Source organism: Urocitellus parryii, chromosome 2 (assembly GCF_045843805.1).
Source record: "Urocitellus parryii isolate mUroPar1 chromosome 2, mUroPar1.hap1, whole genome shotgun sequence".
Classification (NCBI taxonomy): domain Eukaryota; kingdom Metazoa; phylum Chordata; class Mammalia; order Rodentia; family Sciuridae; genus Urocitellus; species Urocitellus parryii.
The window spans coordinates 182,173,982-182,193,012 of NC_135532.1; the positions used below are offsets into that span (position 1 = coordinate 182,173,982).

Here is a 19,031-nt window from a genome sequence, read left to right on the forward strand (position 1 = left end):
GTCAATAAATTTTATGTCTGCTTTGTTTGCTTCTTTTTCCAGTCCTGGGTGTATAGTAGGAACTTAATTAATATTTATTTAATGAAAAAAAATGGGCAATGCATTGACTTTCATAACACTTAAAATTCCTTAGCCATAAAACGAGAATAGTCATGTCACGCTTATTCTAAGGCTAGCTACGGAGTACATTTTGATATTTACTTTTCACTGAACTTTGAGACGTTGGGATATCAGCTGGACATGGAAGGATGTGAGACAGAGTTTTCTTGTTTTTCTCCTCTGTTCAAAGTCCATTGGCTCGTGCAGTGGGGATTAGACACAGCCTCTGGTTTTCAAACTATGCCAGGCAAGAGTAGCTACACCATTGTTGCATCTGCTCTTCTTTAGGCTCAATAGTCAGTGTCTTTAACCAGCCAGGCAAGTTTCTGAGAATCCTCAAGTCAATGGTTGGCATCCTCAATATACCCTTCTCTAAAAGCTTCTTGCCCAAGTAAACTTGGAGAGGTTAAAAGAGGTTCAAAAATTATTAAAGATGACACTAAGCACAAAATGCCACTGTTTTCCCAATCCTTTCTCAAAAGGTGCAAAGCCCAGGCCTTCTGTCTCTCCCCTTACCTTTTACTCCATCCCTCCTGGCCCTGAGATTCGAAGCCTAGAGCTTCTCTAGGTGTATTCTCTCAAAACCCACGGCTGTGATTTCTTTCTAGGCCGAGAATTTCTTCCAGGGTAGATTCAGAAATCTGAGAGAAGTTGAGAATAAAGAGTGAAAGTGACAAAAGGAGCTATATGTTTTCAGGAAAGCTGATGATTATAAGTAGACTTCAATTTATCTGTAAAATGAGGATTAAAAATATCAAGCTCACAGAGCACTTATGACTAAATTAAATTACATGTAAAATAGTATTCTTACTATATGTGATACTTGATGTCAACAAATATTATTAATCTACCACTTTCACTTGTCCCTGCTCTTTGGTCACTCCAGAATCCACATGATTCATCCCAGGATGGGAGGAAAGAATCAATTAAGACAGTTTATCAAGTTGTCAGGAAGTCGGTTGAGTTTAGAAAGTGAATTGGTTAGAAGATTGACCTCACATTGGATTTTCTACCTCAGCTCTGTAGATATGCTTTTAAAATGCCAATATGCACAGGAGTTTTCATGGAACGCAAACGCACTCTCCCCTATGCTCAAAACTAGCAATCTAGTGGGCAGAGAACTTTTTGTTAGAAACACCCCACTGTCTGGTTTTTCAAACCTGCTCCATCTCCACTTCCCAAGGAAATGAACTCTTAGAAGGATGTGAATTACAGTAGATGGGGTAGAGAGAGAAGATGGGAGGGGAGGAGAGGGGGGATAGTAGAGGATAGGAAAGGTAGCAGAATACAACAGTCACTAATATGGCATTATGTAAAAATGTGGATGTGTAACCGATGTGATTCTGCAATCTGTATTTGGGGTAAAAATGGGAGTTCATAACCCACTTGAATCTAATGTATGAAATATAATATGTCAAGAGCTTTGTAATGTTTTGAACAACCAATAAAAAAAAAAGAAGGATGTGAGCTGATCAGAAGAGAAACAAAGAAGATGTCATTCAACTGCTGGCAAATTGTACCATCAAAATAGCATTGTAAGCATTTTTATGTTGACCCAGAGAAAACTGGTTAGATTCTCAACCAGAGAGACTTTTTTTTTTTTTTTTTTAATTGGCATTGTTGTTTTTCAAGTCAATTTCCTTAAAACAATAGTAGTATCCCTTGTGTTCAAGAATGTAGAGGGGAGATCTGGAAGGATACTCACAGAAGATCAGAGGTCTTGTCAGACAATACAATGCCTGCAGGGTCACATGACTATGATGATCCACTGAAAAGGGGTAAGAGAACCTCCTAGTTTCCAGATGTTTTTTCTTCACTGTCTTCCTTCAAACCAGGATTTGGTTTTGCTGCCTTTGTTTTTTGTTTGTTTAGAATTCTGCTGAGATTTTTCAGGCTGGAGAGCACTTCCAGCTCTCTGCTAGGCCCCTCTTCTGAGTTTTTTTGCCCCTTGAAAGGTGTCATCCTAGAAAAGAAGAGTTGGCCAATTGAAGTTAGGGGATCTGAGTTCAAGTGCCAGCTTTGCCATTTACAGAGCATGAGCACACCCATCGCTTCACCAGCCCGTTCCACAGTTTCCTCATTGATAAATGGAGAAAAATCATGTCTGCGTCACAGAGTTATTAGAAGAGATGATCTAAGATATCCAGAGTGCCTGGTGTAAGGTCAACAACTTGTACTCGATGCCTCCTTTCCTTGGCTCATCTTCCACCCTCCACCATGTTCTTTGCTGAGCAAGTAGCCTTCCAAACATCAGGGACATTGAGAGACAGAGGAAGACAATTTTAAGTGGGAATGATCTCAGGAGTTGAAAAGGTAGGGGAGGAGCTTGTCAGGGAAATTTTGTACATGAAGGGAGTTTCATCTTTGAAATTTTAATGCAAGTTTGACTGGATATGAATTTATAACTACAGAAGAATTTTCTAGACTGGATGTATGAGCTACTTGAAGATGATTTTTTAATATCTAAGGAAATTTTTTCTTTTAAAATTATGTATTTTTTTGCTTATTGTTGAACATGGTATTTTCAGTAAATTAGATAAATTAGAGAGAGAGGGCCAAACTATTGTTAATTAGTCTGCAGTGGGGAAAATGAAATATTAAATAAGCAATAATAATAAATTGAACAAATACTCAGAGAGGTGGTACATACTACCCAGAGAACCCTTTACATGGGTGCCCAAACCAAGTAGCAGTTATAGTCAAGGAAGGCTTCCAGGGGAATAGCATCTGAAGGAGGATTTGAAGCGTAGGCAATCCAGACAGAGTCAAACAGTGTTCCTGATAGAGAAGCCAGGATGGCCAAAGGCCCCAGGAGAAAGCACACAAAGACAGGGAAAGGACTGAAGGAAGTTTGGTTGGACTGGAAGAGAGGGTAGTGGGTGGGGATTAGTCAAAGAGGTAGGGAGGAGTCAGGCCATGAGCTTTCAGGAAGCCAAGTTGAAGGATTAGGCTCTATCCTAGAACCATTAAGCATTTTGATCAAGTGTTGATCATAATGGGTAATGCTGGCTGCTGGGTGGGCTTGTCTAGACACTTGTCCAACAAGAGAGGAAAGGGGCCTGGTTTCAGCCTCTGGTGATGGAGAAGAAGAGACAAGGAGGGATCAAGAGATGTTTAGGTGGAACATTAACAAGACTTGGCAATGGGTTGGATGTGGGGTGATTAAGGTGGAAGGAGCTGTTGAGGATGATACCCAGGAATTTGGCACAGGTGCTGGGTGCCTTTCAGTGAGAAGGGAACCCAGGGCAAGAAGCATGTGTTCTCAGACAAGTGGTGAGTACAGTGCGGAGATAAAGATTTGGTGGTTTTCAACATGTAGATGATTGTTTCTCCAACTATTTTTCCAGGTACCACCTGCATCCAATGCACCTGTGGTAGTCTATAAACAGAGGTTACCAGGGAAGACTGGAATAATGGCTGAAGAGTGGTTGAATACTTTATCTATGAAATGGGCATAGAGAATATACATTTGTTCATCCTTGTGAAACAAATGGCCATTTAAATAATGGTGTCTGGATTTTCTGGGCCAGGAATGATGCAGAGCTGGCGATATGGGAAGAATTCCCTGTATTTCTCCTCTCCTCTCTTCTTTTTCTTCGGATGGGTTTCATACCCCTTTGCCCCCAACATACACTTATCCTGCTTGTTTTGTTTCAGTACAAATGAAGCCTCGCCCCATTCTTTTTCCTCTTTTTAATCTAATTCAGGACCAAAGGGGGTGGGGAGCTTTCATCGAAAGAACGAACAGATGTCATCTGCATTGGTCTTTTGTGGTGGTTTTATTTTATTTTATTAAAAAAATTTCTCTTGCAGATGAGGCTCATTTAAACATAATGAGAAGGCAACAAAAGGCCCCGTACAGAGGAGCTTCAGATTTGGTTTGACTCAGGGAGGAAGACCAAACAAGGAGATGTCCTGTCCACTTGGCTCCCCCTCTCTTGGGCCCAGAGCAGCTGCATTTCAGATGCAAATGGGAGAAGAGGGAGGGGAAGGAGGGTGGTGGAAATGCCCAGGAAGCTGGCGTGCAGGTGTTGAGGATTCCAGTCATCACTGCAACAACAGGCTCTGGAAACACAGGGCTCACAGACAGAGAGGGCTTGAGCGTGTTGCTTGGAGGGCTCAAGTGGACCCGCAGCTGCACTGGACATTCCTTTTTGTGGTCATCAATGGGCCCTGTATTGAAAATATGAGAGCGAGCAACTGGCACATTCAGAGAAAGGAAACGCTTTGGAAATGGAGCAAACACCAGGCTGAAGGGGCTTCCCCTTGGCTGCGTTCATTATTAAAACCCACGTACATGCATAAATTAGATATTTGATACATGATACTATGTACGGCAGCCTGGGGCTGGAAGGAATCCATGGAATCATCAAGTCCATCCGTCTCATTCTATGGATAAGAGAACATGCTCCAAGGAGTTTAGTGACTTGGTCCAGGTCACATAGCATGTTAGTAAGACAGAGAACATAAAATGGGAGGCAGCAATATTTATTGAGCCCTCTCTGTTCTAGACCCTGCTCAATATTTTGTTCATATGGTTTTGTGCAATTCACATAGCAAACCTATGAGGTAGGTTTCATTACTTCCATTTTTAATTCAGGGAAATTGAGACTTCAGCGAATTTAAAAATTGCTTCAAGTTGCTGGCTGCAGTGCCTATGCCTGTAATTCCAGCTACCTGAGGCAGGAGGATCTCTAGTTTGAGGCCAGCCTGAGCAACTTATCCAGCTGCTGTCTCAAAAATAAAATTAAAAAGGGCTGGGGATGTAGCTCATAGGTAGAATGCTTGCTAGCTTGTACAAAGCCCTGGGATCAATTTCCTATACCAAACACACACACACATTGTCCCAAGTCAAAAAGATAATAAGTAATAGTCAGGATTTGAGTTTAGAGATTCATACTTTATTCTAAAAATTATCATTTTCATTTTATTTTATTCCTGACTCCTAGGCAAGTAATTTTCTTTCTCCTTCTCTCTCTCTCTCTCTCTCTCTCTCTCTCTCTCTCACACACACACACACACACACACACACACACACACACACACACATCCCTGTATGCATGCAAATATTGTTTCTATTCCCATATATGTAAAATGCATTAACATGTATATATTAAAACCTTGAAACATAAAACACTTGACTTCAGACATATATATATTAAACTACAACAGTGCTATTGAATACAGCTATGAAATTGTTAGTTATGATTGGTGATGGGAATAGAAACAATATTTGCATGCATACAGGGATGTTCTCAATGACTATATTCCTTTTTATTTGAAAAGCATGCTCTTCCTTAGATATAGAACCCAGTGTCTATGACTAATATTAATTCTGTAAATCTGTACATTTGTGTCTGTGAGGCACATTCATAAACATGGGTTCAAGGCACTTTAACAATATCTGTGTAAGGAAGGTAGTGAACAAGGACATTAGTCCCATCTTATAGATGAGAAGTTAAAGTTTTCCCAGAGGAAGGTGAAGGAGAAACAACTCTGTACAATGGCAGAAGCTATCCATCCAGGACCTTGTTGATCGTGGAGACTGGCAGAGGAGAACCCTGGAAGTACAGGTGCTTGCCTCCCTGCTGAAAGAAAGAACTTGAGACTTGTAGACAGACAACCTGACACTCTGTGGGTGTGTGAGTGTGTGGGTGGCAGCAGAGAGTGTGTGGGTGGTGATAAAAGGTGAAGGGATCGTGAAAAGGTGACCTAGAAGAGGTGATACTGTGTGGGTGGCTTCCTTTGCACAGATGTGTCACCCTCTGTGCCTGCCTGAGGTTGGTAACAGTGCTTGTATGAGTGCCCCAAAAGAGTACTCATGTGGTAGAGGATACCCATGCATATGCTGGTGACATGGCCAGAGGTGACCTGCATCTTGGTTTTTGGGGGTCCCTATGTAGAGAGTGCACTGGTTTTGAACAGTTTTGTGGCTTCTGAGATCAGCTGTTTTGATATGTGGGTGGACCCACAGTTTTGCTCCTTCCTTAGGAGAAATAACTCAGCAATATCTCCTGCTAATTAGTGGGTCAGGAGTATGACCTGTATATTTGAAGAATAATGTCATATAAAATCTTAGGATACTAGAGGTGTAAAAAAAACCTAGGTCAGATAACTATTTTATGGATGGAAACACTAGAGGCCTGATGACAAAAAATAGCTTTATTTATTATATCATGCCTGTCTTTGATATATCATTTGTTCAACTGACATTTGCTGAGTAGATATTCTGAAGAAGGTCCTGCTTTTAAGGATCTCAAGTCCCAGGGAAGAGAGACTGACACAGACGATCTCAATGCCAATAGGAGGGTCAATGTGCATCTGAGAGGTCACAGCACAGATAACCTTTGAGTCAAATCTGGGAAGATATACAGTTTTGGCAAAGAAGTGCATACCTGGGAGAAGGAGTGGCAGGTTAAAAACTCACAGGTGGGAAGAGTGCAATGTGATACAGGACTCTGAGGGCTGGCTGGAATCTAGGGAGTGTCTCTGTATGTATGAGTTTGTGGGGTGGGGTCAGCAGGCAGAACCAGAAGGTGGGGAGGTGCTGGATCACAAAGGGTTTAGTACACCAGACCGGAGAGTCTGGACCATCCTGTGGAAACTGGAAAAAACTTGAAGGATGATAAACAGAGTCATAACCAGATTAGAAATGGGTTTTGAATATATTATTCCATGCACAGGCTAAAAAATGGGCAGGAGAGAGACTGAGGCAGGGAGACCAGTTAGAAGATTCTAGAATTAGTCTCCATGAGTGATGCAGAAGCCCTGGTCAGAGCCAGCTGCCATAGAGAAGAGGAGAAAACAAATGTGAGATATTCAAAGACTATTCATATGGCTATTGAAGTGATTAGGAATGCAGGTTGGATGATTGGTGGACAGTGGTGCCATCAATCAAGATGGGAGGTGAGTGGGGTGGTTGGGGGTGAGAATCCTGTGTTCGGTTGCAAACTAGCTGCCTGTGTGATGAGTGGGGATATCAAGCTGGTGCTGAGGCTGGAGAAGATAGTCTGGAGCCCAGGAGAGAAGCCAAGGTTGAGAATCAGGTCAGGATTAGAACCCCTTGTAAAGAGATTTGGCTAATTCAGTACATTTTTTTTTTTAAGCCAGTTCATCAAAAAAGTAGTGTTCATCTGTCTCAGTACCTGGTCCCAAGTCTCCAGAGGATGGAGGCTCCCCACCATTTCAACATTTTCTTTGAAGGGCCTCCCTGGCAGGTCACTGTGAGGTGACTTTGAAGGAGGCATGGGGAAGTACTGGGCCCCTGTTTGTCTTCATCATGTCAGCACCAAGAACCCATCAGGGCCAAATCTTTTTAATCTTGGAGCCATCCTTCATCAGATAAAGAGCTCACTCATTTCCTCTTTAGCTCCCACCCCCTTCCCACCACCACCACCTCCTCGCCTTAGTCATTGGAACTGAGTCATCCTTTGAGCCTATTCCTGTTGCCTTTCCCTCCATCACTGTGGAAAGAGTTTGGGCAGGAGCCCCTGGGCATAGGCATTGCCATCTGCTGGCCAGATAGGAACCAGGGAAAGTGTCCTAGACCCTGGGTTTCCATCCCTTTACCACCATTTTGTTCCCAGGAGGCAAATGAAGGAGCAAGGCTGACCAGTCTTTGTGACTCTTAGGAAGGAAAGGAGAAAGAGGAGCTGGTGGGGCCTGAGCACTTCCTGTGTGCCAGGCAAATGCCAGACTCATCAACATTCCCTCCTAATGGTCATAGGCAGTGGTATTGTCCTCAGATGGGAAATATGAAGCTCAATTAAGTTAAGCCAAGTTCTCAAGGTCACACAGAAGGGATGTTTGAAGATTTCAAAGCTCGTCCAGTTTCCTCCACATGGCTCCCTCTCCCTACCTCATCTCCATGGGAGAATGGCATTCCAGCCAACTCACAGTTGAGTACCCGCTGTGTATGACACACTGTGCCAGAGTGGTTAATAGAAGGCCCATGCTCTCAAGAAGCTCAGTCCCTTAATGGAGTCTCTTGATCCTTTGATTTGCACATTGAGTATTATCTGGGCACCACCTATAAGTAGTGCTCAATGTGGGACATGGGGGTAAGTGACCCTGAGTTTCAGCTCAGGCATGCAGAGGAAGAATGCAGTAAGGATGGAGAGGAAGGGGCATTAAAGAGTCTGAGGAGAGAAGGAAAATATCTGTTTTTTTAGGCAGACTTTTAATATAGAGACTTTGACAGACCAAGAATTGGGCAGAAAAATTAGTACTGTAGGAACTATAAGCACACTGAGGTGGGAAAATACAGGGAAACCAGGTTCAAAAGAGAGCAGAGTGAACTGGCATACTATGGGCAGTCATTAGGTAGTTGAAACAGGCTTTTAAAGTCCTACCAACATGAGATGAATTGCCAAAGTTTTGTTCTTCTGTCGACCAAGCAACTGTTTATGACCTCCCTCCATGGTTCTGGGTATTGGGCTAGATTTTGGGGGTCTGAGGGATACTTAAAAGCAGGAACAGGCCCCAATATCAAGGAAACTCATCAGATGGTGACAATTTGATGAATATTTGCAAACTTGGATAATGTTAAAAAGGAAAGGAAAAGGTGGGAGAGCCCACAGAATAAGGGGAACTATTTTTGGGGTGGTGGTGGTAAAGAGAGACTTTGAAGAAATGGCATTTAAGGTGAATCTGAAAAATGAATCTCGTAATTGCTTTATATGTGAGCGCACGTGTTTGTGCAGGGACAGGGAAGTGGGGCAGGGAACACTGAGCCAGAAGAATGGTATTAATAAAGAGGGATCAGATAATATAAATAAAACTTCTAGTAAAGTAACAGTACAGGGTGGTTTGGAAGCCAGATTCCCTGATCTTGAGTTGCTGAGGTCCTGCTATAATGTCCTCCAGGGAAACAGATGCTGAGCCCTGGCTTTGGGTCCTTTGCTGACTTCCACTCTGGAGATTTGCTCTGTGACAAGGACTTTTGTGCTTCAGTGTCTTTATCTGTGGAGTTGTCTAGAACATAACTGTGTACCTTTCACTATACCAATATTAAGAAATGTCAAAATACAAATTATCTGTAGAATTCACTCAAAAACTAACAATGTGGAGTTGGTATTTAAGGTCAGACTAGAGTTTTGTAGCTTTTATTAAGCATATGCACACACATACACACTTAATACCATCGGCTTCTAGTAGACAGGTGAAGGGGTTTTCATTTCCATATCTACATCTCTCTAAATGAAGAAGTGGGCTTTGAATAGCTGCAGGGCACTGACACTCCACTGTGTTCCTTGGAACACTCCTGAAAAGAGAAAATTGCCTTCATTTTTCTTAATTTTTAGCATCCTTTTCCTTCCTAGGCTCACAAAGGGGCTTCAGTTTGGAGCCAAAGCACATCACACACAGGATTAGTGTCTGAGCTGGAATAAGAATCCAGATTTCCACAGCACTGGACTGCCACTTTCTGAAAGCCAAAGCCCTGGCAGAGTTTTCTCCTTTGTTGTATAAGAGCCTAAGAATGCTTAGACTCTGCAACCTTCAGAGACAAATGAGAAAATGTTTCCTTGTTATTCAATTAGTCCCCTTCCCTGAAAGCTTGACAGACCGACTGCTCTAGGAGCATTGGTGTGCTGGAGGAACAAGAGTTCTAAAGTTGGAGCACAGAGTTTTGGCCCTCATTTTACCATGACCTTGGACATGGCCATTTCCCCAATCTGTGGCCCTGTTTCCCCATCTCCAAAACAAGGTAATAGGTATATGATTGTTGAATCTTTGCAGCCCTGAGTTCCTATGTTTCTAGGACTTGCAGCCCTCGCAGCAGTAGTCTGGGAAGCATTTAACCAGGCTTTAGATCACCATTTGCCTATGTTCATTGTCTGGAAGGGCCATTTCTATTTCTTGCTGATATACTATCACCTAAAGCTAAACTGCAAATTGGTTTTCTCCACAACACTTTCAGTACTAGTGTTTCATGGGCGACTTTACATAGTTTCAAGATTTTCTGTTGATGAAGGCCCAATGGGGTCTGAACAGATGCCAAATGAAATGTGATTTATAATACAGGCAGCACAGTGTTCAGTCAATGCAGGCCAAGCAAAAGGTGATGGATAACGTGATCAGGAGTAGCCAGGGAAGGGATGGGCAGATTGGTTTGGTTCAAGCAACAATCATTAAAGCGTTTCGTTTTATTGTCACCACCTAAGGCTTTTCTTCCAGGTTTCTAATAATGAATGTCCTGGACAGTGAAGAGTTTGCTTGTGAAAATTAGTACTTCTTTTCTATGTATTCATACTGATGTGTGTGTGTGTGTGTGTGTGTGTGTGTGTATAGTTTATATCAATGATTTGACTCCTGAACATTCCCTGATTTTAGTATGTCTATTTAATCTCTGATATATCTATGATTCGTTCAGTTGGTGCAAACCAGGGAAGGAAAATTGCAAAAGCTTTAATGTCACAAGAAAGACTTGTGGAGGAGCTTTCTGATCTCTCTTATACTCAAGGTTTTCAGAAGAGAAGAAAGTAGATTTCATCCTTCCAATTTGAATCAGAGCAACCCCAACTCATATCATTTCCATAGGTGTCCATGATAACATTTTGAGGTAGATAGGACCAGATGAGGAATCATAAAGTCACCTAGCTATCAAGTTCAAGCACTAGAAGACAATTGCTACCTGAAAAAAAGAATTGTAATGTGTAATTGTATAAGTCTCTCATCATACACAGTAGTTTTACAATCTCATAGGTGAGGAAACAGAAGCTCTCAAGCTAATCTCCAAATTACCCTCTGGTTTGTGATTTGGCCTGGCCCTGTGGATGACTTGGACAAATGCCCATGACATGGTTATACTATTTTTTTTTTTTTGCTTCATTATAAACGTTACCATTCTGGTGAGGCAGTTTTACTCAAGGTTCGCATTTCTGTCATTCTCGGTCCCTTGGAAAACCCATTTCACGGTCTAGTAGAGCAGAGTTTCATCCAATAGCACTTTTGGCTCGGTGGCTTCAAAGTGCAGTGCCCACCCCTTGGCTGAGTTTCAGGCAGTAATGCTTAACAGTCTGCTAGTTAAATTAGAAACAATAATAACACAACAGCCAGGTTTGGTTCCAGCACCTAACAAGTCCCAACCCTCAAGCTATAAGTAGAATAGGTAGAAGGGGAGGAATATGTATGATATTCTTCTGTAGAATTCCTGCTTTGTTCTTATACAGTGGACAAAACAAGAAAACCCATTTGGCCATGTACCTAAATCCTACCCCATGATTGGAAAAACTTGTCTTTAGACTACCTCTCAAGACTCAATGCTGACAGGCTGGAAATAAACTAGAATAATTAATTCTAAAATTATCCCAAAGACAAATCTTCCTTCTAAAGGTCTGGATGGGTTTAATGTCTAGAGTGTGTGCTATTTGTGTTTTTCTCCCAAGCATTAATTAAATCATCCATTTATCTCTGGCCTCCAGAGCCCCAGGATCCCCAGAAATGGAATGTTCTAAGTTGCATCTGCCCACCTTTCCAAGGCAGTCCTGGCATGAGGGCCCCACTCTGATGAGGCAGTGGACTTTTAGAGTTCAGTACACTCAGATGCTTCAATAAGAGCAGCTTGGTTCGTGGTTCACCTCAGGACAATGCAAACTGAGCTATGCATTTACTGTAATTCTAATCAGATGATTCTATAATTGGAAGAATACCAGTAGCATTCTGTCTTTGGAGTCTTCTCCATTAAGTGACTGAACAAGGGCCAGGGGACCTTTGCTTGTCCCAAATGCAGATCCTGTAGAGACTTTGGGATCTGGGTATCATTATGTTCCATTCTATAATAGGATCAAGTCCTTTCTTCTCTCTTGGTAAGATTGTAAAATGTGAATAGTAGTCATTTCCTGTATACTCTCAATAAATTCTGACCAATTGCTTTCCTAATAATGAAGAACGAATGAAATGAAATGTGTGTGTTTGTGTGTGTGTGTGTGTGTGTGTGTGTGTGTGTGTGTGTTTGGGGCAGGGGATGGCTGTGTATATGATTGATGACAGTAACTGAATACGTTAGGTTAATATTTCCAAGTCTAGGTCATAATCATATATGCTAACGGTTGTAGAAAATAACAAAAATAATAATCTGAATTTCTTTTTCTTTTTTTGGGGGGGGTGTACAGGGATTGAACTCAGGGGCACTCAACTGCTGAGCCACATCCTCAGCTCTATATAAAATATAAAGACAGGGTCTCAATGAGTTGCTTAGCACCTTGCATTGCTGAGGTTGGCTTTGAACTTACCATCCTCCTGTCTCAGCCTCTTGAGCCGCTGGGATTATAAGCATGTGCCACCTTGCCCGCCTAATCTGAATTTCTTAATTACACCAAATACCTCAATTAGATACAGAAAAAAATATTATAGACACATGTATTGAGGAACTAGCTTATCATAGAAACTTTGCAAAGTATTGTGTGGCTTTGGGAAATACAGAAATGAATCAGATCTAGACCTTGACCTTGAAGAGCTCATAATTTAGAGAAAAAGATAAATCATGACCATAAAAATCATAATCCAAGATGGAAAGTTCAGGATCTGGGAGTTAGAGGAAGGAAAGACCACTTCCTGCTGGAAAAATCTGGCTTGGCTTCATGGAGAAGGGGGATTTTGAAGCAGACTTAAAAAATGGTAAGGATTTAATTCAGGGACAAAAAAATAAAACAGGGAGAAATAATTGCAGAAGCAAAGGCAAGAGTGGAAGTGCAAGGATGTGGAACTAGTGGATGTTGCCTTCAGGCAGTAAGTAAAGGATTTTACCACAGACCCCTGGGGATCTTATAAAAACAGAGATTCAGATGGAATATACTGTGTGGGGCCTGAGACTGTGCATTTCTAATAAACTCCCAGGTGAAGCTAATGCTGCTATTCCTCTAAATAACAGGGAATCTATGAGGGTGTTAAGCAGCAGGAGAGAGTTACCCTTCAGCTGACACATCTCTTTAATGAAACTTTCTGAGGTTGGACACACATGACACCTGGCACAGTAAATAATTCTCTGTGAACATTTGCTTTACATCCTCCTTTCTCCACTTGTTTTGATCAAAATAATAATCCAGTGAGCGGGTGAAAGGGGTGGAAACACACTCAAGACCTGGATTCCAGAAACCAGACACAGCACAAACAAACCACAACATAAATGACGTTTTGGTTTCAGAAATGGTTTCTCCTCCTGAACTGTTGATTGAAGGTCAAAAGTGAGCTGCTGAGTTCCTACACGTTGGAGAGGGATTTAAATATTGGCCCTCTAGATTGATTACAAATCTAATATAATTTTATAATAAGATGATAATACTTTAGTTGTACCATGGGGAAAGAACTGGAATTAGAATTAGAAGACCTAACTTTAACTCCTTCCATCATTCTGGGCCTCAAATGAACTTTTCCATCTATAACTCAAGGGAATAATTCTCTCCCCAGCTACTCCTCAGTTTTTCATTAAAAAATCAAATGAGCTAATGGGTGCGAACATGCTTTGTAGAGTAAGAAGTGTTTTGCAGATGTAATGGCCACCTCTTATTAGTATGGATAAGGACATTACTCTTCTCTCTGCTCCTGGGAATTGCTGGAAGAATGAGAATAGTGGCTATGGGTTGGGGCATGTGACAGCCTCAGGGTAAGGTCTCAGGTAATTTGGCACGAGAGTGGTGGTGTTTGCTTCCTCTGTCAGAGCAGGATGCACCTGTGGCCAGCAGGTCAGACTTACCCTTGCATCTGGTTATACAGCTTCCTGTGCTCTCTGGGGAAATGCTATCAGCAGCAATATTGCCCTGCAGAGCATTCTCTGGGAGTGACTTTGGGGGCTAGACACAGATGCCCTGATCCTTTTTCTAAATTATATCTTGTGTTCTCTGCTGCCCACCAGAAGATTTTCCTATGGCCACACCTCTGAAGTAGGTAATACAGACAGGTAAGAATATTTGCTAGGTAGGGATAGAATCAAGAACAGTAGGGCTCCAAGGGCTAACAGAAAATAAGCAAGGCACCAAGAATACATGTATTAGCATACAAAGAGGTGACATTCCAAATGTGGGGAGAGACAAAGATCACTCAGAAAAGCCAAAAGCGCCAAGGCGATATTGGACCAGGAAGATCACTTTGGGAGGCAATTCTATTGCATTTCATATTTTAATAGATCTGGGTGGTCCTTAGAATAACAAGTATTAGAAATAATCATGAAGGTCAGGTTTAATTCTTCAACTTTGCACAGAAGGAAACTGAGGCATTTGGCAGAAAGGGCCTTTTCTCGATCACCTTGACTTAACAAAAGACTCCAGGGTAAATTCCAGGTCTCTTGATTATGTGTCTCTTGCTATTGGAGAAAGGCTATGTTTTTGGCCTTTCCTGGCTTCAGTTTCTTGACTTGGAAAATGAGGGGAAGAGCTGTTCCCTCTCGTCTGTGCTCTCCTAACTCTCAGCCAGTGGGGTTCAGGAACCCAGGGTTCAATCTAGGTCAACAACACCTTCCCACCATGGCTGCTCCTAGGAATCTTTCTCTCTTCCTTTATTCTCCCTTCAGGAATCTGCAATAATGCTTAATCCCTGCTCCCAGACTCACTTTCACTAGGGGAAATCAATAGATTCTTCAAGCGGTTGGACCACAGGATGATGCCGAGGCCTATTTTGTCAGCCAGGTGCTCTGGTGAGGGAAGTTGTATGAGTCATTGTCGGCCAGAAATGTAAATCTGGCCCGAGGCTTCCTTTGCAGTGAAATTCAGGTCATTAATAATGGTGACCATCTGTAGAGCACGTTACAGTTATAAAGCGCTTTACATACTTCATTTGCTTATCACAACCATTCAGAGATGTGTTATTGTTATGCCCATTTTACAGATGAGAAAAATAGACCCTGGGATACGGTAACATGCTCAGGTGATAATACAGTCAAGTGGCAGACCTGGGACTTAATCAAATCTTTGGAGTTTATAATTCATGCTATTTGCAATTATCTCTTTTTATCAGGCTTCTCTATTGCCTACCCAGCCTCCACAGATAGAAAGAAAAGCAAGGAAGCTCAACCTGCTTGGGGCCACACATATGGAGTTTCATTTTTGAAAAAGAGATCATTGCAGCATCCAAGTATGTAATGCAGTCATGGTCATGGGTCTGGATACAGATCTGAGGGCTGACAGCCTCTTTCCAACCCTAACCCCTGCATCCACCACCTTCTGCCTCTGTCACCTTCCATTCCTCAGGCTGAAGCTCAGACCTCTTAATTCTAAAACCAGGGATTTCTCCCCTACTTTAAAAGTACAAAACATAATTCAAATCTGTAGAGAAGGAAGCTAGCACTCTGACAAGCACCCAATTGCAGTCATTTGTTCCTCTTGTTTGACAAATATTTCTAGTTCTTTCCCTTCTGGGTATGTGGGTGAATTGCCTCTTGAAAAGAGTAAAGTCATATAACTAGTTATGGCCACAGAGTTGTGAAAGGAAGTGACTTGCGTCACTCCAAGGCCAGGGTATGTAATTACTCTCCTTTTCCCAGTGGCATAGGGAGGTGGTGGCAGTTCTGTCAATGTTGGTCCCTTAGTGACAACAACAAGCAGGGCCTCCCTGCCAGCATAAAACATTTGAGCAAAAATGAAATCTTCATTATTTTAGTGACTGAGATTTAGGGATTTTGTTACTGTAGCAAAACCCAACCTATCCTGACCCTTACATTCATATTCTCAGACTCCTTTTAAGAATGTTAACATTTTGTTGTACCTGCTTCAGATTTTTAAAGAAACAAAAATTCCAAAAACAACTGAATCTTTTTGTAGCTCACTCCCATCCCTTTCCCTTCCTCCCCTGAACAATACCATCCCAAACATGGTATGACCATGTACTGCCCATCTTTGGTACATTCACTCCAGAAGCGGTGTCCAGGACAGTATCAAGTATTGTTTCGTGTTTCCGAAATGTTCAGGAATTACATAATACTGATTCATTCTACAAATTTATTTCTTCATTAAACATTGTTTTTTTCAGATGTGTCAATAGTTTGAATTCATTCACTTTAGCTTCTATATAATATCCCTTTATATGCATGTCGACGTTGATTAAGCATTTCCCTGCTAATGAACTTTTAAATTGCTTTTCCCTCTTAGAGACAATGAGGCAGTAAACATCCTCATACAAGGCTCTTTGTGTATTTATGCAAGAATTTCTCTTGGTTGTATATCTGACAGAACTGCTGGGATAGAAGGCACATTTAGCTTTACATTTAGTAGGTATTGCCAAATTTCTCTCCAAAACAGTTGTATCCATTTATAGTTCTATCATCAGTTTGTATGTATTTTGCTGTTGCTTTATATCATCAAACATTTCACATTGTCAGACTTTTAACATTTTGGCCAATCCAGTGGGTGTGAAATGACATCTCTTGATGCTCAAATTTGCATTTCTTCGATTATTAGTGAAGTTAAATCTCTTTCCATTTGCTTAAGGATCATTTCCTTTTCTGAGCTTTGCCTGCTGATATATAGTCTGCAGATTTATTTCTATTTTTTCCTTCTTTTGGGTGGGTAGATTATTTTCCCTCCTGTGTTTGGGTACTGGTCCTCTGTCAGTTACATAAGTTGTAAATGCATTCTCTACATCTGTGACTTCTTTTTAATGTTGTTGTTATTTACTAGCAAGCCATCAGCTGCCTGCTTCTGCACCCAGTCTGATTTTTTCAGATCAGAGCAACGATAGGGTGACAATTACTTAGAGATATGTTTCCAGAAGCCTAGGTGAATAAATGATCCCGGGTTCTAAACATCTGTAGCAGGTTAAAGAGGGTGTTCTTACAAGAGGACTTATGAAGAACCTATTTTGCTTACTCAGGGCTCTCATTTGCTAATCCAATTGAGTAGTGAAAGCAAAAGAACCAGGTGTAAGTGGAAAAAAACCTTAGTCACTGAGGGTTGTTTGGGCTGCTCAGTGGTGAATATCAGAGGTGCCACTGTGAATCCTGGCACTGTTTGCCTGGCTGACATTTTGTAGACCAAGCATGTGTGGGTAGACACCCGAGAAAGGTTGCAGACACAAGTGTTCCTTCCTCTTCCCATGCATACGAGTCTTCATAAGGTGTCATGGGGGGAAGGTGGGGACACACTCAATAGAAGGTAGGAAAAGGCAGTGATTTGGAAAGGCTTTTAGCTTCCTAGTGGGGAGAGTTGCTTTATAGCTTTGTTTACCTCTCTGTGCCTCAGCGAAGCCAAGAGGAAAACCTTAGCTCAGGACAGGAAGCCCAGAGTACCCGAAAGGACGACTACAGCAGGGCAGTCCTATTCATGTCTCCTCTTGCACGTCCCTCCACACTGTGCCCCAGGGGGCTGGGCCTGTACAGTGCTCCAACGGGGCCTGAATGTACCATCACTCCCTAGAAAACCAATGGGGATGGCAGAAACGGAGCCCTGGGATCAATTATGTTGGTAAAACTACAAAGGCAAGGAATGAACCAGAAGAGTTATGGCTTAGGAACAACATGCTGGAAAAAGACTTGATGTTCCCAAGTGGAAACCTATGGCCCCAGGGGAGGTGACCCCAGCTGTCTGGTTGGCCAGCCAGAGTGCTGGGCCTCAGGAGCCAGGGCACACCTTCCGTTCCAGTTGACTCACTTGAGTGGCAAATTCTTTTCTCCCTCTCAATCCTCTCATCTTCAAAGTGAATTCATTAAGCCCCTCCATGCCATCGGCACTTGGCCAGGTGTTGTACTGGCCCATTAGGTGGACATGGGCCATAGCCCCAGGGAGCGTGCCAAATGGGGTGGAGGATGGCAGCTGAGACCTATTGACATCCCCTGAGATTGTTCTGCGGCACTTTCTATAAACCCTCCAGCTGTTTCAAACTATTTGTGCAGTGCTCTCTGTACATGCTATGTTCCTCCCCATCCTTTGGCTTTAGCTCTCTCTGTTCTGTTTGCCTGGAACATTCTTTCACTCTGTCTGCTCATGTACTCAAATACCTAGTCCTGGGTGGAGACTTCTCTAATGACCTAGGGCAGAATAGGACCCTCCTAAGTTCTGTGTATTCCCATAGCTTTGTGTCATTAATATAGTGCATACCACTCAGTGCTGGAAGCATGGGCATGTGTTTCTGTGTCCCTGGACAGACTCAGAATTCCAGAAGGTGGATTCTATAGCCTCTCCTGTACTCAACAAGTGTGCTGAGCAAAGTGCATGGAAGGATGTAGCTCCTTATCCAATTGTTATCCAATTCTTCCAGATGGCGTAACGAGAGGCAAGGCAGGGCTCTGTGCTTTAGTTTCCCTTTCTGTAAAATGGGCAGAGTAGGGATAAATTGGAAAAATGGACTCTAAGAGATTTTTTGTCCTTGCAGTCTCTTGGTGAAAAACAGTTCATTGCAACTCTGTACAGGTCAAGATGATGCTTCATTTACAAATATTAAAGATCCTCAACCTTCCTTTCCACATCAATTTGTCACCTTTTTAAAAAAGTGTGTATTAGAAGATTACAAATTCTCTGACTCAAGTTTTGAGAGGTTTGTGGGATTGATTGATTACAGGAAATCTATAAATTTTGTCTTCCCTGGGAAATAAAATTGTCGGACTCACTGATTCTTTGAAAGGAGTTTCTGACTATATGTACGGATGACTTTATCAACCTGGATTTATGTGGAAGGACCTCACAATGTAGCTGCGCAGGTTGACTTAGCATCTCTCTTTTTGACACTCTGCAGGCCAAGATGCACATGCCACACCCAGTAGTGCTTGTCTCATGAGGACCTGTTTTCTCTGCTATCTCACTGCTCTTTGAGTGACAGGTTTGGAATTTCCTGTAGAGAGAGGACTGAGTCTCCCACATGTTCACAAGGTGCCCACAGCACCAAGCTATAATCTTCATAACCAGACTATGAGGTGAGATGGGGCAGCAGCTATTATCTACCCATCTTGCAGATGGGACAAAAACTCAGAGTTAAAGGGACTTGATTGGGGTCACATGGCTAAGATATTC

At 42.2% G+C, this 19,031-nt stretch overlaps 1 long non-coding RNA gene across 2 annotated transcripts in view; it reads right to left on the reverse strand.

Annotated features, from left to right (window-relative positions):
• Nucleotides 1-3,911: 3,911 nt before the first annotated feature.
• Nucleotides 3,912-19,031, reverse strand: part of LOC144253323 (uncharacterized) — a 220,326-nt gene continuing 205,206 nt past the window's right edge. Inside the window, exons 6-7 of one of the 2 annotated variants that reach the window (XR_013343275.1) lie at nt 9,240-9,361; nt 3,912-4,272 (exon numbers count right to left, since the gene is read on the reverse strand). This is a non-coding gene — a long non-coding RNA (uncharacterized LOC144253323). The remainder of the gene's footprint in view (nt 4,273-9,239; nt 9,362-19,031) is intronic. The other variant, XR_013343276.1, reaches the window with a different exon arrangement.